Genomic DNA, 24,115 nt, shown 5'->3' with positions numbered 1-24,115 from the left:
TTATTGAATCTTATAGGCTGGAATCTTACCGGCACTGCGAGTCTGAATTTGGAGGCGTGCCTCCTATCAACATGGCCCTGATTGACAGTGGGGCAGAAGTTCGCTAGAACCCGCCTCCATGTTAATTTCCCCATGTGCTGGCTCTGCCTGCAGTTTGGAGACCCAGGACTAAGCTGCTTTTCAGGCAATTGTGATACTTAAGAAACTGGTTAAAGGTATTTAAGCAACATTTTACTAGGTCCTAACGATTTTTCCAAGTTTTTTTACGAGGTTCCTGGCGCTCAAGGATCAAGTCAGGTAAGTGTGTTGGGTTTTCAATGACTCTTTATTGCTGTGAATAGTTGACAGCTGCAGAGGTGGCATAAAAGCTACCATTTCACAGCTGTTTAATTTCCAATCAAAGAAGCTGGAGCCTTCAGAATTTGGAATACACTTTTCAGCTTTATGGAGGTTTGAAGTGTTTGCAATGAACTCTCTATCTAGTGTCACCCCTTGGAGTCACCTCTCTCATCATTGACAGATTGCTTCTGTCATCTCAAATTAGCTGCCATCTATTTCAGCAGCATCGGTACCCTTGAAAAAAACTGATCTTATTTCTCAGAGTCCCACCACGATCAGGCCCAATACCAATATCACCAGGCACACCAACATCACCAGGCGCACTAGCTGCACCAACAACAGCACCAACCTTCTCCGTATTCACCCGGTGTAGCACAGGATAGAGGGCATCATCACCTGACCACATTGCTGCCTGGGAGGCCAGGTATGGCATCACCATTTGCCAGATTTACTTCACTTGATGCTGTACACCCTGGCTGCCACATGCTGTGCAAAGTTGGTACCACCCCTCACCAACACCATAAGGCATCCTTACAATCCCCAAGCCATACCTTTCACACTCATCACCATTATCACGGGTTACCGTTATGTCTCACCATTCACTGCAACTCACTAAGCCACTTCCAAAGGTGCACACAAATCTGTCCAAGAAGGCAAGTTGTTGAAAATAAAGATTTCAATGTTTAACAACATATTAGCAGAAATATTGGCGATAACACCCAAATGCCTACCCTTGTGTTTTGTTAGTGTGAGGGGTGGCTAGTGAGATGTGGATGTAATAATGTAGATAGAGAGGGATGGGTGGAGGTACAAGGTAAGTGGGTGTGAATGAGGATGTGTAGGGTAGGGAAGGCAGAGTGATGGTGATGTGATGAGTGGCACAGCAGGATGAGGTTGAGTGTGGCTTTGCAGTAACATTTTGAAATCCACTGAGATCATTGAAAGATTTGCGTCACTGCAGCCTGGTCCTGCTGACCACATCCCTGCTTGTGCCCTCCTGTACAATGAACAACCAGGTGTCCTGGGGAGGTCTCTTCCACCTATTGGAAGGGAAGAGGACCTCTCTGCATGTTGTGACTCCCTCCATAAGCATTTGGAGGGAGACATGGGAGAGTCTGGGTCAGCCATGTACCTTTGTGCAGTGCTTGTCAGTGTTTGCAGCAGCTCAATGTTGCAGAACACTGACAGCACAACTGTCAAAATGAATATGGCCATGGCCCCTTTAAGGAAATCGGCTGATGACGCATCATCAAATAATGTCATCAGACCTGCTTTGTTTTAATTGGCCGGGAACCTCGCAGGGCAAGTCCCATCAACATTAAATTACCGGGACAGAGGCGGATGAAGAAGGGAACGGGGTTCCAGTGCGCGCCCAAAGTCGCCCGCCTAACTCCCAACCCGTACAAAAACTCGGGGCCAAAGTATCTGCTTCCACTGTCTCCTGAGGGAACCTGACCCATATCATCATCATCATCATCATCATAGGAGTCCCTCGAAACAAGGATAACTTACTTCCACTCCAAAAAGGGATGAGTTCACAGGTGTTTCAATGAAGGACCTAATATTCCAGGTCCTGAACTACATGTTTAATGGTGGAAGATGCCTGTGCGTGGATTCTATTAACGTGTGGTGGCCATTGCGCATCAACCACCACATGGACTTGACAGAGCTAGGTCTTGATCCAGTGGCAAGGATTAACCAAGATGACTGGAGACCTGCTCTGCTGCATGGACCTAGTGCGCACACATATCGCAGTGTGGGCTGGCCCGTGCTGCCCTTGGGCCCTCGCCTCTTCTGGCCCCGGACTCACGCCTCTCCTGGGCCCCGATCACATCCCTCTACATTCTCTCACCGCTTCTTCACCCTGACCTCGCTGCTCCTGCTTTATCTGCCCACGCTCCAATCACCGACCTGGACCTTGCTGACATCACTCTTTGCTGCCGTCTCCCTCCTGCACCATAGATTGATTACTCGCTCACTGAAATAATGAGGAGAATTTTAAGCTAAAATAACTGGTGGGTTTGGAGCATGGGGTGAGTTAAATTGTTAAAAATGGGATTCCTGACCTGATCCTGCCTCCAGCCCTTCCACTTCCAGTTTTAACAGAGGTGGCGCGGGGGGGGGGGGGGGGGGGGGGGGTGGGTGAGGGGCAGGGGGCAAGCGACAAACCCATTCCCAGGGGGCAGAATGTCAATTTAAATATTATAATAAGGCAGGAAGCTTATTTTTAAATTTGCATTCTAATTTAACTGCATGTTTCACATAATTTGTGAAACCCGGCAGTTAAAGTATGGCAGGGACTGCTGTATCCAGGAGGAAAGTGGCTTTATACCTACCTCCTGGATCCAGGGTCCCTACTTAATAGGAGACCTCTCACGGGGCCGCCGCTTGGCTCCCCAGGCTTCTCCCCCACACACCAGACCTCCGCCCCCCGCCCCCCCCAACATTGATGCTCTCTCTCCCCCCCACCCCCCACCATCTCTGCCCAACCTTCCCCCCAATGGTTTCCCTGGCCCTATACCCAATCCTGTCTTCATCCCCATCTCTGCCCAACCTCCCCCCCCCCGATCCTTTTCCCTGCCCTGAACGCCGGTCCTGTCTCCCTTTCTGATCCATTGCTAGTTCCCCGATCCTCGGTCCTCTCTCCATCCGCACCCACCCCCGATCCTATTGCCAGCCCTGATCCCCGGTCCTCTCTCCCTCTTTGATCTATTGCCGGTTCTCCGATCCTCAGTCCTCTCTTCCATCCCCTGCCAAATGACTGCACTGCCCAACCCCGATCCTCTCTCACCCCGATCCATTGCCCAGGCCCCGGTACTCACGGTGAACCCTCCCTGCTCTGTGCAGCCGCAGTCCTACCTGCCCACAGCCAGCCAGCCTCTCAATTTGGCTGGCGGCAGGTGGGAAACTGAGGCCTCACATACAATGTTGACAGGCTTGTGGGCCTCCCGGGTTTCCCGATCGCATCAGAGCCCCCCAACCTGCCTTCCTCCAGAAAATTTTGGCCAATATTTTTGCAGATTAGGTTTGAATTAACTCCCTTAAAGCACAGGTCATTTCCTCTGCTTCAATCATTACGGACAAGTTGGAATAGCTTGTCATGGCCGACATTATCTAGTCCCTTTTAAAATCTTAAAAACAGCAATCATACCCCTGCTCAACCTTCTCTTTTTCAGTGTGAGCTGGCCCAAATTATATAATCGCTCCTCATAATCCAAATTCTCCATCCCGTCAATCATTCTGCTTGCTCTCACAGTAATGATTTATAAATTGGCAGGATTATCTCACTACTACTGCTAAATATTGAACTTTTAAAACTTCCCAGCACCTAAATTGCTTCACTTACTGACACTGAGCATTGGTGTAAAACTTCAATTTGTTGTCAATCATGGCCGTCAGATCTTTTTCATTTTCCATACACATTGACCCTGAAATTGCGGTGTTTTCGATGGTGTATGCTCGGCTAACTTCATTGTAATCCATCTGAAAGGCCTCACAGCCTCCGGGTTTCCAGGAGTGCGAAACCAAGAACTTTGGATCTGTCAAGGTACGCCTTGACCGATCATACGAACCGAAAATAAAATCAGTATCGCTGGCGCAGATTTGGGCTATTTGCCCAACACCTGCCCAGCAATTGTCTATGAAACTCTTACAGATGGTAAAAGCAGGCTTTAGGCCTGCTTTCATCACCATAAGCGTTATTATAAATTTTAAATGAAACATTTAAAAATAAAATCTGATGCACAAATTCTTGGGCCACGATCTCGCCAACCGTGGTGAGTCCGGGGATATGGGGTTGGTGGCAGATGGCAAAGCCACACCTGGCTCCAGCTTGCACTGTATGAAGAATCTTCCCCCCCACCCCTTTTAGCCAGGGGGCACTTGTATAATTTCTGTTTTTAGTGACCTAAACCCCACCCCCCCAAAAAAAGGGGCACTGGAAAAACATTTATTTTGGAGTGTGACCCCCCCCACCGCCTGCATTTGTTTAAAGTGCACAACTAAAATAGTTGAAGAATCTTCCGTTAATGGGGCTTGTTAAGCCTGCCCTGCAAGTTCCCGGCCAATTGAAGGAAGTGGGTCTGATGATGTCATTTGATGGCACTTCATCAGCTGGTTTCCTTAAAAGGATTATGGCCGCATTCATTTTGCCAGTTGTTCAGTCAGCATTCTGCAGCATTGAGGTGCTGCAAACACTGACAAGCACTGCACAGAGGTGCATGGCTGCACCCAGGCTCACCCATGATGTCATGCATATGCTTATGGAGGGGGTCACAGCATGCAGGGAGGTTCTCTTCCCTTCCAATGGGAAGAAGGGACCTCCCCAGGACACCAATGCAGCCTGGTTGCACATTGCACAGGAGGGCACAATCAGGGATGTCGTCAGGAGGACCTGGCTGCAGTAGCACAAACCTTTCAATGATCTCAGTAGATCATGAAATATTACTGCAAAGCCACATTCAACCTCACCCTGCTGTGCCATTCATCACATCCCCATCACTCTGCATTCCTACTCTACCCCTGCACATCCTTACTCACACCAACTTACCTTGCACCTCCACCCATCCCTCCCTCTCTATCTACAATATCACATCCCCATTTCACTATCTACACCTCACACTCACCATCTTCCTTGTCCAATTATACCAACAAACAACACGCAAAGATAGGCATTTTGGGTCTTTTAGGCAATGTTGATGTAGGGTTTCTGTTAATGTGATGTCAAACAATGAATTCTTTATTTTGAACACTTTGGGGCCAATTTTCATCAAGGCCTCCGCCCGCTCAAGTGCCGTCCACAGTGCCGCCGATGGCCAGCGAGGTACAGGACGGTACTTTGGGCAGGATATTCATCATTGAAGTCCCTCGAAGGTTGGCTGGCGGCAAATGGACGATGTACACCGCCAATCTGGGTGGCAACAGGAGGGATGTGTCATTCTCGGCAGCAGAGGCGCTTGCCGTCCAAGTGAAGCCGAGGGTGAAGTCGGGCCCATGGAGGTTCGTAGACCCGAAAAAAGAAATCAACAGTAAAAAAGAAAAAAAATTTCGAAGACCTTCAGGGGACCCCATCCAGGTAAGTTGCTGTAGAAATTTGAAAAAAATTTTCACTTACCTTTTTTTCAGATTCTTCGTACTTACTGTCAGGAACAGACCAGTCTCCTCGCAGCGGTCCACCCCCGTTCTGCCGCCAACTCCCGCCCGCAAGAATATGGGAGCTCGGCGGACAGGAGGTCAGTTGCGCTCCTCGGCTGTCCGCTGACGTCAGCGGGCAGATCCCGGCAGCTCTCTCATCCCGCTCGCTCCAGACCACCTCCAAAGTGACACTGGGCGGATCTTCACAAGGAATTTCGGCAGCAATGGGCGGTGGGCTGATGAATTTTGGCCTCTTTGTGTTCTTGGACAGATTTGTATGTACCTTTTGAAGAGGCTTAGTGAGTTGTCGTGAATGGTGAGACTTAAGGGTACCCCCAACAATGGTGATGAGTGTGAAAGGAATGGCTTGGGCATTGCAGGGATACTTAATGGTCTTGGTGTGGGGCGGTGCCAACCTGGCAAATCATGTGGCAGCCAGGGTGTGTAGTGTCAAGTGAAGTAAGTGTGGCCATGGTGAGGCCAGCCCTGGTGTCCCGGACAGCAGTGTGGTCGGGTGAGGATGCCCTGTGCCCTGTGCAGCATCAGGTGATTGCAGAGAAGTTTGGTGTTGTTGGTGGTGATGCTGGTGTGTTTAGTGATATTGGTATTGGGGCTGATTGTGGTGGGTTTCTGAGGACCAAGGTGAGATTTATTTAAGGGCACCGATGCTGATTGAATAAATGGCAGCTGATGTTGAGATGACAGAAGCGATCTGTCAATGGTGAGAGAGGTTGCTGCAAGGAGGTGACTGTGGTTAGAGAGTTCACTGCAAACACTTCCAAACTGCATACAGCTCTAAAGTGTCATCCAAAATCCTGAAGGCTTCAGCTTCTGAGATTGGAAAGTAAATAGCTGTGAAATGGTAGCTTTTATTCCACTTCTGCAGCTGTCAACCAATCAAAGCAATGGAGAGTCATTGAGAACCTAATATACTTGCCTGACATGAAGTCCAAGCAATGGGACGCTTGTTAAAAAGTTGGTAAAATCATTTGGAGCTGGTAAAATGCTGCTTAAATAGGTTTAAGCAGCTTGTTAACTATGACAATTGCCTGACATGCCACTTAGTGCCGAGTCTGCAATCTACAGCAGGACCCGGCACTTTGGAAACTTAAAAGGTGGCGTGTTCAGAGCGGACTTCTGCCCACTGTCAATCACGGCTATAATGCATTTGCTTCATAGGTTCTTTGCTTAAGAATTCATAGCAACACATTTCTATTAAGAACTAGTTGGTTTATTAACAAATGTTTAACAATCACACTACACATTACCAGTTCAACCACTAGGCTCACAACTGTATACGTCATCATGGATAACCTAGACCCAACTGACTTGGGTTTTATTGAGTCTTGTGACCATCACGTGACTGGATAAGCCACTCACAATGCAACAGCTCTCCAACTATTTTGTTGCAAACTTTAAGACAAGTGCCCCTGATTAAAACCGACAGACTTAAACAAATTGAACTTTAGACAGTAAACTTAAATCAAACTTAGGCCAATAAAGGGAGGACTCCCACGGAGAGAACACTCCATTGGGGACCCCCGCCTCCTCCGGACAGCAAGTTGGTGCGCCATGGCATGTTCGGACGGCTGATGAGGATGGTAATGTGGAGAGTGTGCAAGAGCAGCCCGTACAGGAATCCCCTCCACGCAGAACTGAAAGGCACGGAGGGGATTAACCAGAGGATGCTCAAGTTGTGAGGCGGCAGCTCCTGAGGGAGGTTTCGCGGCTTGGCGCCGATGAGGAATTCCATCCCGATGGGGGTCAGTTTGGAAGGGATCGCCCTACGTGCTTGAGCATCCTCGCCACACCTAAAGGAGTCAGCGCCCAGTGCGGTTTTTAGCGACTCGATGGCATTGATCGCGGGCCAGATGTCGACCCAGGAAAGGCTCCATGCCAGCTCCTCTGGCGCCATCCAGCCCACTCCTCCACCATCGAACAGGTCCCTAACCCTGGTCACCTTGCTAAACACAGCCCTCTCATCCGCCTGCCACCCAAAACCACGGTCGTGGAGGTACGGATTCCTGAGCAGTGGCTCCCGAAGGACAGCCGCCACCCCAGATCGGGGAGAACTGCACTCGGTGGCGACTCTGTTCTAGACCCGAATGAGTTCCTGGTAAAAGATAGGCAGCCCCCACATGGCGGTTCTGTTGACTATTTCGCTAAATGTTGGACTGGTTCGAACAAGTAGGTTTGCAACTATCTTATAAGGTCACGGATTGGTCAGAACAAAGGCACAAATGACTGCAATTTAAAGCAAACTAGTTTATTATCACTACCTTAAGGTTACACACACAGAAACATAGAAACATAGAAAATAGTTGCAGGAGTAGGCCATTTGGCCCTTTGAGCCTGCACTACCATTCTATATGATCATGGCTGATCATGCAACTTCAGTACCCCATTCCTGCTTTCTCTCCATACCCCTTGATCCCTTTAGATGCAAGGGCCACATCTAACTCCCTTTTGAATATATCTAATGAACTGGCCTCAACAACTTAATGTGGTAGAGAATTCCACAAGTTCACAATTCCCTGAGTGAAGAAGTTTCTCCTCATCTCGGTCTTAAATGGCTTACCCCTTATCCTTAGACTGTGACTCCTGGTTCTGGACTTCCCCAACATCGGGAACATTCTTCCTGCATCTAACCTGTACAAACCCGTCAGAATGTTATATGATTTTATGAGATCCCCTCTCATTCTTCTAAATTTCAGTATAAGCCTAGTCGATCCAGTCTTTCTTCATATGCCAGTCCTGCCATCCCGGGAATCAATCTGGTGAACCTTCACGGCACTCTCTCAATAGCAAGAATGTCCTTCCTCAGATTAGGAGATCAAACTGTACACAATATTCCAGATGAGGCCTCACAAAGGCCCTGTACAACTGCAGTAAGACCTCTCTGCTCCGATACACAAATCTTCTTGCTATGAATTCCAACTTGCCATTTGCTTTCTTCATCGCCTGCTGTACCAGCATGCCAACTTTCAATGACCAATGTACCATGACATCCAGGTCTTGTTGCAAGCCCCTTTTCCTAATCTGTCACCATTCAGATAATATTCTGCCTTCCTGTTTTTGCCACCAAAGTGGATAACCTCACATTTATCTACATTACACTGTATCTGCCATGCATTTGCCCACTCAGCTAACCTGTCCAAGTCACCCTGCAGCCTCTTAGCATCCTCCACACAGCTCACACTGCCATCCAGCTTAGTGTCAGCTGTAAACTTGGAGATATTACCTTCAATTCCTTTGTTTAAATCATTAATGTATAATGTAAATAGCTGGGGTCCCAGCACTGAACCTAGCTGTACCCCACTAGTCACTGCCTGCCATTCTGAAAAGGACCCGTTGAATCCTACTCTTTGCTTCCTGTCTGCCAACCAGTTCTCTATCCACATCAATACATTGCCCCCCATACCATGTGCTTTAATTTTGCACACTAATCTCTTGTTTGGGACCTTGTCAAAAGCCTTTTGAAAGTCCAAATATACCACATGCACTGGTTCTCCCTTGTCCACTCTACTAGTTACATCCTCAAAAACTTTAGACGATTTGTCAAGCATGATTTCCCTTTCATAAATCCATGTTGCCTTGGACCGATCCTGTCACTGCTTTCCAAATTGCGCTGCTATTACATCTTTAATAATTGATTCCAACATTTTCCCCACTACTGATGTCAGGCTAACCGGTCTATAATTTCCTATTTCTCTCTCCCTCCCTTTTTAAAATGTGGGTTTACAGTAGCTATCCTCCAGTCCATAGGAACTGATCCAGAATCTATAGAATGTTGGAAAATGACCACCAATGCATCCACTATTTCTAGGGCCACTTTCTTAAGTATTCTGGGATGCAGACTATCAGGCCCTGGAGATTTATCGGCCTTCAATCCCATCAATTTCCCTAACACAATTTCCTCTCTAATAAGGATTTCCTTCAGTTCCTCCTTCTCACTACACCCTCGGTCCCCTAGTATTTCCGGAAGGTTATTTGTGTCTTCCTTAGTGAAGACAGAACCAAAGTATTTGTTCAATTGGTCTGCCATTTCTTTGTTCCCCATTATAAAGGGACCTACATTTGTCTTCACTAATCTTTTTCTCTTCACTTATCTTTAAAAGCTTTTGCAGTCAGTTTTTATGTTCCCTGCAAGCTTTCTCTCATACTCTATTTTCCTCTCCTAATTAAACCCTTAGTCCTCCTCTGCTGAATTCTAAATTTCTCCCAGTCCTCAGGTTTGCTGCTTTTTCTGGCCAATTTATATGCCTCTTCCTTGGATTTAACACTATCCCTAATTTCCCTTGTTAGCCACAGTTCAGCCATCTTCCCCGTTTTATTTTTACACCAGGCAGGGATGTACAATTGTTGAAGTTCATCCATGTGATCTTTAAATGTCTGCCATTGCCTATCCACCGTCAACCCTTTAAGTATCATTCGCCAGTCTATCCTAGCCAATTCACATCTCATACCATCGAAGTTACCTTTCATTAAATTCAGGACCCTAGTCTCTGAATTAACGATGTCACTCTCCATCTTAATGAAAAATTCTACCATATTATGGTCACTCTTCCCCAAGGGGCCTCGTACAATAAGACTGCTAATTAATTCTCTCTCATTACACAACACCCAGTCTAGGATGGCCAGCCATCTAGTTGGTTCCTCGACATATTGGTCTAGAAAACCATCCCTTATACACTCCAGGAAATCTTCCTCCACCATATTGCTATCAGTTTGGTTAGCCCAATCTATATGTAGATTAAAGTCACCATGATAACTGCTGTACCCTTATTGCACCAATCCCTAATTTACTGTTTGATGCCATCCCCAACCTCACTACTACTGTTTGGTGATCTGTACACAACTCCCACTCGCGTTTTCTGCCCTTTGGTGTTCCGAAGCTCTACCCATACAGATTCCACATTATCCAAGCTAATGTCCTTCCTTACTATTGCGTTAATCTCCTCTTTAACCAGCAACGCTACCCCACCTCCTTTTCCTTTCTGTCTGTCCTTCCTGAATATTGAATACCCCTGGATGTTGAGTTTCCAGCCTTGGTCACCCTGGAGCCATGTCACCGTAATCCCATTTATATCATATCTGTTAACAGCTATCTGCGCAGTTAATTCATCCACCTTATTACGAATGCTCCTCGCATTGAGACACAGAGCCTTCAGGCTTGTTTTTTTGACATTCTTTGTCCTTTTAGAATTATGTTGTAATTTGGGCATTTTTGATTTTTGCCTTTGATTTCTCTGCCCTCCACTTTTCCTTATCTCCTTTCTACCTTTTGCTTCTGCCCCCATTTTACTTCCCTCTGTCTCCCTGCATAGATTCCCATCCCCCTGCCATATTAGTTTAAACCCTCTCCAACAGCACTAACAAACACTCCCCCTAGGACATCGGTTCCGGTCCTGCCCAGGTGAAGACTATCCGGATTGTACTGGTCCCACCTCCCCCAGAACTGGTTCCAATATCCCAGGAATTTGAATCCCTCCCTCTTGCACCATTCCTCAAGCCACGTATTCATCTTAACTATCCTGCTATTTCTACTCTGACTAGCACGTGGCACTGGTAGCAATCCTGAGATTACTACATTTGAGGTCCTGCTTTTTAAATTTACTCCTTGCTCCCTAAATTCAGCTTGTAGGACCTCATCCCGTTTTTTTACCTATATCATTGGTACCTATATGCATCACAACAACTGGCCAATCACCCTCCCCCTCCAGAGTCCCCTACAGATGCTCCGAGACATCCTTGACCCTTGCACCAGGGAGGCAACATACCATCCTGGAGTCTCGATTGCGGCCGCAGAAATGCCTATCTATTCCCCTTCCAATAGAATCCCCTACCACTATAGCTCTCCCACTCTTTTTCCTGCCCTCCTGTGCAGCAGAGCCACCCATGGTGCCATGAAATTGGCTGCTGCTGCCTTCCCCTGATGGGCCATTTCCCCCAACAGTACCCAAAACCGTACATCATGTGATGCAATAGCTGTATTTCTACAGAGTATTATATTACCCGCTCCCAGGAGTTGATCAGACTCCACTCCGGTTACTAGCTTTGGTCTCCTAACCCGAGGTCCCTCTGTCGGATGTTGGTCCTAGGTCTCCGCTAACTCTGTCTGTGGGGGTCCTATCCTTATACCCCATAATTCTGGTGCCTACATGCAGGAGCTCACACAATCTATCTATTTCCCCTCTTGCCTTGTAGGTTTTTACAGCCTTGGTGTCTAATTTATCTCTATTTAACAGCGGTTCTCACCTCCCTGTCATAGGTCTGGTTTGTGTCAATGGTCTCAGAATGCTCAGAATCAGCACAGTGGTGGTCTTGCTTCCCCTCCTCATGTCTCTTTTACAAGAACATGTTGTTTAGACACACAGGCTTTAACTCTTGAAACACACCTCCTGGTACTGTGTGATAACATTTAATTGCCTAGGTGGCAGTTGCTTAGCTTATTTCCACAATTCTGACCGCCCCCCAGGTTCACAAACAGGAGCTGCATGTCATAATTGAGGCAGCTTTGTTGGCGGAAGAAATACGTCGCCAGGGCACACCAGCTAGGAGGGCGCTCGACGTACAGGCATCTCTGCAGGGTCTAAAGACGGAAAGTCGCAGCCTGGGTGCTAACGCACACCAATGCCTGACTGCCCTCCCCAAGCGGGAGACTCAGAACTGTAGCAGAAACCCAGTGCTTCCTGTTGTTCCAGAGCAACTAGTTGTATCCGTAATCAAGTGCCCCCTGATTAAAGGGGGGGGGTAGGAGGGTGGGCACACTCCAAAGACTTTTCAAGTGCCCCCTTGTTTTTTTTGAGGGCACTAGAAACATAAATTATACAAGTGCCCCCTGGCTAAAAGGGTGCCGGGGGGGTGGGGGTGGGGGGTGTGTGGCAGGGGCCACTAAAACCGACAACTTAAACAAATTAAACTTTAGGCATTAAATCAAATCAAAATGTTGTTGCCGGTGTTGATGATGCATTCCAGTTCCTCCGGCGCCCACCTTTCGCGGAAGGCCGCGAGCGTACAGGTGGACACCGCGTGCTCCATCTCCAGGGACACCCTGGCCCGGATGTAATCGCAGAAGAGAGGCAGGCAGTCGGGCTGCAACAGCTCTACAACTCTTTTGGCTGTAAAACAATAAATCAATTAAATCAAGTGCCCCCTGGATAAAGGGGGGGGGGAGGGGGGGGAACACTCCAAACAGTTTTCAAGTGCCCTTTTTTGTTTTTTTTTGTGGGGTTTTTTGGGGCACTAAAACCACAAATTATACAAGTGCCCCCTGGCTAAAAGGGAGGGGGACACTAAAACCCAGCACAATAAAACAAATTAAACTTTAAAACATATAAAATCAAATTAAAATTTGGTTGCCAGGCAGTTGGGCTGCAACAGTTCTACAAACCTGTGAGCATACTCACAGTTGTATATATTACAATGGCATTTTGACAGCGGGCCTACCTCGAAATCTGCACTTGCAGCTGTAAATGTTTAAATTAGTTCATTGGATGTTTAAAATTAATTTTCAAAAAATTACATTTTTATTTTATTTGGTGTAATGAAGGGAATTGAAATTCAGAGCATTTAAACTTTTTAGAATTGTGTAAATTGTTTAATTATTTGGGGATTCAAATGCATGTCATTAGGGGATTCCATTTGGAAATGACTGCAATGGAATCCTCTGTGATTGGAGCACCTGACACACATGATCCCAGTGACATTTCCGAACTGTCTAGCTCATTATTTTCTTTCCATTTAAATAATAATCCCTTCCTGGACTTTTGTTCTTCATGAGGAGCTCTTTGCATTTCTCTACATTGAATTTCATCTGACACCTGACTGCCCAATTCCCAAGTATATTCAAATCCTCCTGTAGCTTTTTCTGCTCACCTTTGGAGTCTATCAACTTCATTAGCTTTGTATCATCTGTAAATGTAACCATTGTGTTTGTGACCCCTAATTCCAAATCACTTATGATAATATTTAACAAACGAGGTCCCAAAACAATTTTCAGTGGGACCCCACTGGGAACATCCTCCCAGACTGATGACAATCCATGAATCACCACCCTCTGGGTTTTTTCGGACAAATAAATACGTATCCATTGTAAAATATTTCCACTGATCCTCACTTTGTTTATTTTGAGTACCAGCCTTTCTAGAAGAACTGTATCAAAAGTCTTGCTGAAATCTAAGTACACAGCATCCACTGCATTAACCCTATCGAACTCCTTTGTCACACCCACAAAGGAAACGAGCAGGTTAGATTGACAAGGCCTTCTCTTCATGAAGCCATACTGGCCATCTTTTATGATGTTATTTTTATCCAGATGCTCCATGACTTTATCTTTAATAAGAGTTTTCATAACTGTACCCACAATAGATGTCAAACTCACTGGTCTGTAATTTCCTGGGTCACTTCTGGTGCCTTTTTTTTGAATAGGAGTAACATCTGCCTTTCCCCAGTCCCCAGGCACCTTTTCAGTATTCAGTGATTTCTCATGGATTTGTGCAAGACTATCCTCCTTTATTTCGTTAAAGATCCTCGGATGCATTTTTTCTGACCCTCAGATCTATTTGCCGTAAGCTGTTCTGCCACCATAGTGGTAGCAATGTGAAATGTTACAATTTGCTGCTATAATACCCTCAAGTTTCCTTTCCTGATCAAATATGTTACCTGTCTCCTCCTTGGTAAAGACTGAGGCCAAAAATGTATTTAAAGCTTTTGCAGCTGTCATGCCCCCACCTGATCCCACTTACAGTGGCTCCACTCCATCACTTGTTTGCCACTTCTAGCACTCCTTTTGGTATGTAAACTATCTTAATTCTGTGCTCTTTTCTTTCATGGCCTTAAAGTTTTTTCTTCTTTATGAGTTGTTTGGAGTTCAACGAGCCAGGAGTGCCTTTAAGCTTGATACGTTTGCTTTGCATGGGTGCACATTGCATTCAGAATCATCTCCACAGTTGCTCCATGCCTCTAGCTGCTTTCAAACTGTGACAACACTTCTCAAATGCTTTAAGTTGGTCCTCTTAAACAACATGGCAGTTTGGTTTGGGCTTTAGTAACCTTTCCAATTCTTGTTATGTCAAATGTGATCACAGTATGATCACTGGTACTTAAAACTGCACCCACTTTTTTGATGGCGATTTGGTCGTCCTTATCACTCATATTCAAATCCAGATGTATTCTTGCTTTGTTGGCTCTTTTACAAACTGAGTCATAAAATAATGCTCCATTACCTTCAGGAATCCCTTCTCTGACTTCAGTAGAGACATTGGCTTAGAAATTCGTGACCGCCACAAAAACAGTGGTCGGGTATTAACGGCTGCCAAAAATGATGGCACTGGCAGGACCCAAAAATTGGCACTGGTGATTAATTATCATTAGCCCAGCGCTTCACTCACCGTGGAACGCTGTCCTGGTGGCTTTGGTCCCGGCAAGAGGCTCCAATGTAGTATGGCCAAAGCGTTGTTGCAACTAGAACAGCCTCTCTGAAAGCAAGACTATGATTTCAGAATGCATTGTCGTATTCCAAAAGGGGCAATGCCTTCTGAAATAGAAAAAATAAAGATGCTGCAAAACTATGCAGTTTTTAAGCCCTTACAGCTCAACTGCCCTTTGAAAAAAAATTAATCTTGAAAAGAAGTCTCATATGGGAGTCTTCAGCTCTTAAAGCTGAATTCTTTTCTGCACCTAAAAAAAAATAGGAGAAGTGCTTCAGCACGAACACAAATGGCTCAACAAGCCAGGGAAGGAGCGCCCAGGGTCTCGCACACTGCACTCCAGCTTTCTGCAGGGAGTCAATACTGCAAGAGTGGTCCTCTATCCACAGAGGTCTGGAAGCCCTCCAGAAAGAATGATGTGGGATCAGATCATCAAGGCCGTCACTGCCAGTGTCGCCCCACAACCTGGCTCCACTGCCCAAAGAGGCTTCAGGACCTCAGACTACTGGTCAAGGTCAGTGAATGCATCTTCAAAAGCTGTCACCTACCAAATGGACCACTAGCCTCACAAACTTCTCAATGCACGCCTTCCACTGCAGCCCCCCACCCCCATCTAATCACTCACCTACCAACAATCTGTACCAAACACGAGGAACACCTCACAATCTTAGCTTCACCTCGCCCTCTTTGAGGAGACATTGCAGGCCATGCTTGGCAGGGTCATGGCTGAGCCATTGGCCAGCGGCGGGGCTGAAAGGATACAAGATACTGGTATCCTCAAATGTTATCCGCCTTCTCGCATGCGCCTCTTGCTTTCCTGCTCGGCCCTCACCGCAACTCCACCCTTGTGCCTTCATTTCACACATCCAAGAAATGCAGCCTCATCAGCCAGTGGTTGACCAAGAAGAGGGAGAGAAGAGAGAAGAAGGAGAAGAAGAACTGTCACCAGCTTTCACACTCCGAGTCACCATCTCCTCAATGTCGACCAGCAAGGCCACTAAAAGTCAGCAGCCTTCCACCAGCCATGCTGCAGCCATTGTGGTAGCACTGCATGACATCAGTAGGATAGCCAAAGGCACACACAAGACGGTCACTAAGAGAATGCATAAGGGTGATGAGTTGATTTCTTTATGTCATATTTGATGGATAGATATATAAAGTTGGATTGGAAAGTTTGCTTTGCGCTAGCTTTTATTTCAACATTGTGGTCAAGAGGACGTGCGATGGTCAGTAACAGAAGGACGGTAAGGTTGAAAGGGGAATTTGGGCTGTGGTCACTGCAGGCAGATATTCTGGCCAGAAAGGAGCTGTCTGGGTTGCATCCTTCCTTCTGCTTCTTCCTCTTCTGCGTCTTCCTCTTCTGCTTCCTCCTCTTCTGCTTCCTCCTCTTCTGCTTCCTCCTCTTCTGCACACTGACTGACGACACCATCTTTTCATTTACATTTCCAGGGCCAGTGCTGCTATCAGAAGCTCTAAGGGTTAGGGTTAGGGTGGCTGTTGGAGTTCCATGCCAAAGAAGGGCGCGAGAGTAGTGGCTGCCATTGTTTGACCAGATTGCGGCGGTAACTTGTGGTGGTAAGTGGCCCAATTTCTAGTCCATTATTGTCCCAGTCTGTTAAGTTCAAATCTTCGACTATAATTTGTCTATTTCTAGTCGCTTTTCTTACCTCATCCCACAGTTGCAGATTAAAGGTTTCACCCTGGTCTGGGGGTCTACAGCATAACCCTGGTAATAGTTTAATTCTGTTACCATCTATTAATTCTACCCAAAGTGATTCTGTGTCTGCCTTATGTTTTTATATCCTCTCACTTGTGCCTCAATACTGCCACACCACTTCCCTTTCTGCTGATACGGTCTCTTCTAAACAATTTATATCCTTCCAGATATGCATCGCATTGATTGGAAGTATTCCACCTTGTCTCTGTGATACTAATGTTCAATCTATCACCCCACAAGACCTTCCAGATCTTGCATTTTATTTCTCATTGCCTTAATGCAAGCACAGCTCCAATACTTTTTACCTTTCTCATTTACTTTATTAACAATGGGCCTGAAATCCCACGGGTGCTCGCCTCAAAATAGGAAAAAAGTTCCGCACCTACCTTTTGCACTTGCACCCTCCAGCAATCCCGGTCTGAGGCCTTCTCTTCCTGCGCATCGGAGCACGTTCACGTTTTGGAGATGCGGAGGAAGAAGCTGTAGTCACGTGATATCGATTAGTCAAATCAAATTGCACGGGGTAGCCTTGAGGAGAAATTTATAGAATGCATACGTGATTGTTTCTTACAACGGTATGTTACAGAACCTACAAGGGAGCAAGCTATCTTAGATCTGGTCCTGTGGTAATGAGACAGGAATAATAAATGATCTCCTAGTAAAAGATCCTCTCGGAATGAGTGATCACAGTGTGGTTGAATTTGTAATACAGATTGAGGGTGAGGAAGTAGTGTCTCAAACGAGCATACTATGCTTAAACAAAGGGGACTACAGTGCGATGAGGGCAGAGTTGGCTAAAGTAGACTGGGAACACAGACTAAACGGTGGCACAATTGAGGAACAGTGGAGGACTTTTAAGGAGCTCTTTCATAGTGCTCAACAAAAATATATTCCAGTGAAAAAGGGCAGTAAGAGAAGGGATAATCAGCCGTGGATAACCATGAAAGTAAAGGAGAGTATCAAATTAAAAACCAATGCGTATAAGGTGGCCAAGGTTAGTGGGAAACTAGAAGATTGGGAAAATTTTAAAAGGCAGGTAACTATAGATCGGTTAGTTTAACATCTGTAGTGGGGAAAATGCTTGAAGCTATCATTAAGGAAGAAATAGCATTAAGGAAGACATCTGGATAGGAATAGTGCAATCAAGCAGACGCAACATGGATTCATGAAGGAGAAATCATGTGTAACTAATTTACTGAAATTCTTTGAGGATATAACAAGCATGGTGGATAGAGGTGTACCGATGGATGTGGTGTATTTGGATTTCCAAAAGGCATTCGATAAGGTGCCACACAAATGTTACTGTAGAAGATAAAGGTACGCGGAGTCAGAGGAAATGTATTAGCATGGATAGAGAATTGGCTGGCTGGCAGAAAGCAGAGAGTCGGGATAAATGGGTCCTTTTCGGGTTGGAAATCGGTGGTTAGTGGTGTGCTGCAGGGATCGGTGCTGGGACCACAACTGTTTACAATATACATAGATGACCTGGAAGAGGGGAAAGAGTGTAGTGTAACAAAATTTGCAGATGACACAAAGATTAGTGGGAAAGCGGGTTGTGTGGAGGACACAGAGAGGCTGCAAAGAGATTTAGATAGGTTAATCGAATGTGCTAAGGTTTGGCAGATGGAATACAATGTCGGAAAGTGTGAGGTCATCCACCTTGCGAAAAAAAAACAGTAAAAGGGAATATTATTTGAATGGGGAGAAATTACAACATGCTGCGGTGCAGAGGGACCTGGGGGTCCTTGTGCATGAAACCCAAAAAGTTAGTTTGCAGGTGCAGCAGGTAATCAGGAAGGCGAATGGAATGTTGGCCTTCATTGCGAGAGGGATGGAGTACAAAAGCAAGGAGGTCCTGCTGCAACTGTACAGTGTATTGGTGAGGCCACACCTGGAGTACTGCGTGCAGTTTTGGTCACCTTACTTAAGGAAGGATAAACTAGCTTTGGAGGGGGTACAGAGACGATTCACTAGGCTGATTCCGGAGATAAGGGGGTTATCTTATGATGATAGATTGAGTGGACTGGGTCTTTACTCGTTGGAGTTCAGAAGGATGAGGGGTGATCTTATAGAAACATTTAAAATAATGAAAGGGATGGACAGGATAGAGGCAGAGAGGTTGTTTCCACTGGTCGGGGAGACTAGAACTGGGGGACACAGCCTCAAAATACGGGGGAGCCAATTTGAAGCCGAGTTGAGAGGAAATTTCTTCTCCCAGAGGGTTGTGAATCTGTGGAATTCTCTGCCCAGGGAAGCGGTTGAGGCTGGCTCATTGAATATATTCAAATCAAAGATAGATAGATTTTTAACCAATGGGGGAATTGGGGGTTGTGGGGAGCGGGCGGGTGAGTGGAGCTGGGTCCACGGCCAGATCGGCCATGATCTTGTTGGGTGGCGGAGTGGGCTCGAGGGGCTGGATGGCCTACTCCTGTTCCTAATTCTTATGTTCTTATGGTCTTATTAATGTTGGGGAAGTCCAGAACCAGAGGTCACAGTCCAGCGATAGGGGGTGGGCCATTTGGGACCGTGATGAGGGGAAACTTCTTCACCCAGAGAGTGGTGAACCTGTGGAATTCTCTACCACAGAAAGTTGTTGAGGCCAATTCACTAAATATATTCAAGGAGGAGTTAGATGTATTCCTTACTACTCGGGGGATCAAGGGGAATGGCGAGAAAGCAGAAATTGGGTACTGAAGTTGCATGTTCAGCCATGAACTCATTGAATGGCGGTGCAGGCTCGAAGGGCCGAATGGCCTACTCCTGCACCTATTTTCTATGTTTCTATGTTTCTGTGACACTGGACAGCTAATGAAGGTACAGTATTCTCATTCATAATAATGGGAACTCCGTAAGTAGGAGTTCTCATTATTATGAATGAGAAACCCCCCAACCCCCAAACACCCAAACACAAATAAATAAAAAAATTCACATATTTAACATTAATTTAAATTGAAGTTCATAAATGTGTTAGAAAAAAATATATATTTTTCAGGTTTTTTTTAAGTTTTGTAATTAGGGTTTAAAATAAATTTACCTTGGTGGACAGGATTTTGAACATAAAAATGTGTTTTTAAATTTTAATTTTATAGGTTTTTTATATGTTTTAAAACTCTTACATTGGTAAAAGTAAGCTATGCACCTGCATTTACCAGGTGCAAGAGTTTTAAGGACATTCGCTGGGCAAGAGATGAGCAAATAACACAATCTCACCCATGCGAATGCCCTTCTCTCGAGTCTGCATTGGATCTGTCATGTGTCTGCCCATTCTACCAGCATGTCTATTTCCTTTTGAAGTCTATTACTACCTTCCTCACGGTTTACTACATGTTTAAGTTTTCTGTCATCTGCAAATTTTGAAATTGTGCCCTATACCCCACGTCTAAGACATTGGCCCACAAATTCCTGCCTCCCAAGTCTGTACGGAGTGTGTACAGACCCGGTAAGGGATCACAAAAGCCGTTTTTTAGCGCACAATGCGCATGCGCTGAAAACCGTTTTTTCCGATCTGTCAAGTTTCTGGCTTGACAGATCCTCCGCATCTCGGGAGTGAGGACATTTGCAAGGGCAAGATTGGGGTATTTACCCATATCTTGCCCAGCAAATGTCCTGAACACTCTGATGCCTGATAAAAGCAGGCGCATAGCCTACTTTTACAGGCACAAGAGTTTTAAAATACACAAACACATTTTAAAATAAAATTATAAAAACATATTTTATTGTTAACAACCCTTCCCACTACGATAAGTTTATTTTAAACCATAATTTTAAAAACTTTTTTAAATATTGGAAAAATATATATTTTTACTAATACATAAATAACTTTAATTTAAATTAATAAAACTGTGTGCTGTATTTTTTCTATTTTTTATTAGTGTTTTGGATGTTTTGCGGGGGGTTCTCATTCATAATAATGGGAACTCCAACTTACGAAGTTCTCATTATTATGACTGAGTATATACTTTACCTTGATTGGCTGCCCAGAGCCATGTGACTACAGTTCCAGCCCTGCGCACGTCCTAACATGCACGCACTGTGGTGCACAGTAAGTGGAGACCTCAGGACCAGGAACTTACGTGGACGCAGCAGCTTCAGGTAGGTCCACAGCGTTTTTAAGTTTTTCCCTCGATCGCCCGCGGGAAGCAGCTGACCGGGATTTCTGGGCCATTAACGCATATCAAAAACAGCAGTGTTCCTAATACTGAATCTTGGGGAACGCCACTCTAAACCTCCCTCTATTGTGTGAAATAATAATTCACCACAATTCTCTGTTTTCTGTCCCTTAGCCAATTTTTTATTCATGAAGGAAGATACAAATAAGCTTCCTAAGGTACGAAGGGACAGTGGGTCTAGTGAGAAGGAGGAACTGAAGGATATCCTTATTGGGCGGGAAATTGTGTCAGGGAAATTGATGGGATTGAAGGCTGATAAATCCCCGGGGCCTGATAGTCTGCATCCCAGAGTACTTAAGGAAGTGGCCCTAGAAACAGTGGATGCATTTTACAACAGTCTATCGACTCTGGATTAGTTCCCATGGACTGGAGGGTAGCTAATGTAACACCACTTTTTAAAAAAGGAGGGAGAGAGAAAACGGGTAATTATAGACCTGTTAGCTTGACATCAGTAGTGGGGAAAATCTTGGAATCGATCATGAAGGTCGAAATAGCAGCACATTTGGAAAGCGGTGACAGGATCGGATCAAGTCAGCATGGATTTATGAAAGGAAATCATGCTTGACGAAACTTCTGGAATTTTTTGAGGATGTAACTAGCAGAGTGGACAAGGGAGAACCAGTGGATGTGGTGTATTTGGACTTTCAGAAGGCTTTTGACAAGGTATCGCACAAGAGATTGTTGTGCAAAGTCAAAGTACATGGTATTGGGGGTAATATACTGATGTGGATAGGGAACTGGTTGGCAGACAGGAAGCAGAGAGTCAGGATAAGCGGGTCCTTTTCAGAATGGCATACGGTGACTAGTGGAGTGCCGCAGGGCTCAGTGCTGGGACCCCAGCACTTTACAATATACATTAACGATTTGGATGCAGGAATAGAGTGTAATATCTCCAATTTTGCAGATGACACTAAACTGGGTGGCGGTGTGAGCTGTGAAGAGGACGCTAAGAGGCTGCAAGGTGACTTGGACAGGTTAGGTGAATGGGCAAATGCATGGCAGATGCAGTATAATGTGGATAAATGTGAGGTTATCCACTTTGGGAGCAAAATCATGAAGGCAGAATATTATCTGAATGGCGGCAGACTAGGAAAAGGGGAGGTGCAATGAGACCTGGGTATCATGGTTCATCAGTCACTGAAAGCGGGCACGCAGGTACAGCAGATGGTGAAGAAGGAAAATGGTATGTTGGCCTTCATAGCTAGGGGATTTGAATATAGAAGTCTTACTGCATTTGTACAGGGCCTTAGTGAGGCCTCACCTGGAACATTGTGTTCAATTTTGGTCTCCTAGTCTGAGGAAGGACGTTCTTGCTATTGAGGGAGTGCAGCGAAGGTTCACCCGACTGATTCCAGGGATGGCTGGGCTGTCATATGAGGAGAGACTGGATCAACTGGGCCTTTATTCACTGGAGTTTAGAAGGATAAGAGGGGATCTCATAGAAACATAATATTCTGATGGGACAGGACAGGTTAGATGCGGGAAGAATGTTCCCGATGTTGGGAAGTCCAGAACCAGGGGACATAGTCTTAGGATAAGGGGTAGGCCATTTAGGACTGAGATGAGTAGAAACTTCTTCACTCAGAGAGTTGTTAACCTGTGGAATTCCCTGCTGCAAAGAGTTGTTGATGCCAGTTCACTGGATATATTCAAGAGGAAGTTAGATATGGCTCTTACGGTTAAGGGGATCAAGGGATATGGAGAGAAAGCAGGAAAGGGGTACTGAAGGAATGATCAACCATGATCTTATTGAATGGCGGTGCAGGCTCGAAGGGCCGAATGGCCTGCTCCAGCACCTATTTTTCTCTGTTTCTATGTTTCATATTGCCCCTTTTATCCCATGGGGTTCAATTTTGCAAACAAGCCTAATGTGTGGTACTTTATCAAATGCCTTTTGAAAGTCTATATGCACAACATCTATTGCACTGCCCTCATTCACTCTCTCTGTTACCTCATCATATAACTCAATCAAATTAGTAAATTCTCAAACTGCTTTGGTGAAACTCATTGAACTCAGGTTCTCTGGATTATTAAACCAGGCCTCTGGATTTATAGTTCACTAACACAACCACTACGCTCTCATATCTCTATCCCTTCTTACCTCACTTTGCATGAAAAAGTGTTTCCTAACTTTTCTCCTGAATGGCCTGGTTCTGATTTTAAGGTTATCTCCCCTTCTGTCCTACACTCCCCCAACCAGTGGAAAATGTTACTCTCTATCTACCTTATCAATTCCTTTCAGAATCCTAAAAACCTCAATCAAATCACCTTCTATATTTTAGGGAACATAAGCCTAGTTTATGTAATCTCTCCTCATAATCTAACCATTGGAGCCCTGGTAACATACTGGTGAATCTGCGCTGTGCTCCTTCCAAGGCCAATATATCCTTTCTCAGGTGTGGTGCCCAGAACTGTACACAGTACTCCAGATGTGGTCTAACCAGGGCTTTGTATATCAGTAGCAAAACTTCCTCCTTTATATTCTAGCACTCTAATGATCAATGTGAACATTGCTGTAGTCTTTTTGATTATTTTTTATACCTGACTACTACATTTTAATGATCTGTGCACATGGACCCATAAATCCATTTTTTTCCCAAAATGTATGACCTTACATTGAAATCCATCTTCCACAGTTTCGCCCACTCACTTAATCTATCAATGTTTCTTTGTAATTTTATGCTTGCATCTACACTACTTACCACATCGCCAACCTTTATGTCAGCAGTAAACGTGGATATATGGCTCTTTATTTTTTATCTAAATCATTAATAAATATAGTGAATTGAGGCCGCAGCACAGATCCTTGTGTGACACCACTAGTTCAAATGCCAGTACATACTCATTATCCCTACTCTCTGTTTTCTACTGCCTAACCAATCTCCTAACCAAATCAATAATTTATCTTCAATTCCATGAGCTTTAATTTTACCAAACTGTCTCTTATATGGATCGTTATCGAATGTCTCCTGGAAATCCGTGTAAACTACATTCCCCTGTCAACTACTTTAGTTACTTAATCAAAAAATTCAATTAGGTTTGTTAGATGTAACCTATCTGTTACATCATCATCATAGGCAGTCCCTCAAAATCGAGGAAGACTTGGGGCTAGACTTTCAATCGGGTTTGCCCAGTTACCGCCCATTTAACTGCTGAGATTGAGTTTAACGCCCATATTTGATTAAAAATGGAAACTAACGTCCAATTATCGCCCATTTATCGCTGGCGTAACTTTTAGCATACAGTTAACACCGGGAATTAGCTGAACTGCCCGCCCATATTTTTTTTAAATAAAATCTGACGTCATCACTTGTGCACTACCCAGA

This window comes from Pristiophorus japonicus, chromosome 1 (genome assembly GCF_044704955.1).
Source record: "Pristiophorus japonicus isolate sPriJap1 chromosome 1, sPriJap1.hap1, whole genome shotgun sequence".
Classification (NCBI taxonomy): Eukaryota; Metazoa; Chordata; class Chondrichthyes; family Pristiophoridae; genus Pristiophorus; species Pristiophorus japonicus.
This window is presented reverse-complemented; position numbering follows the sequence as displayed.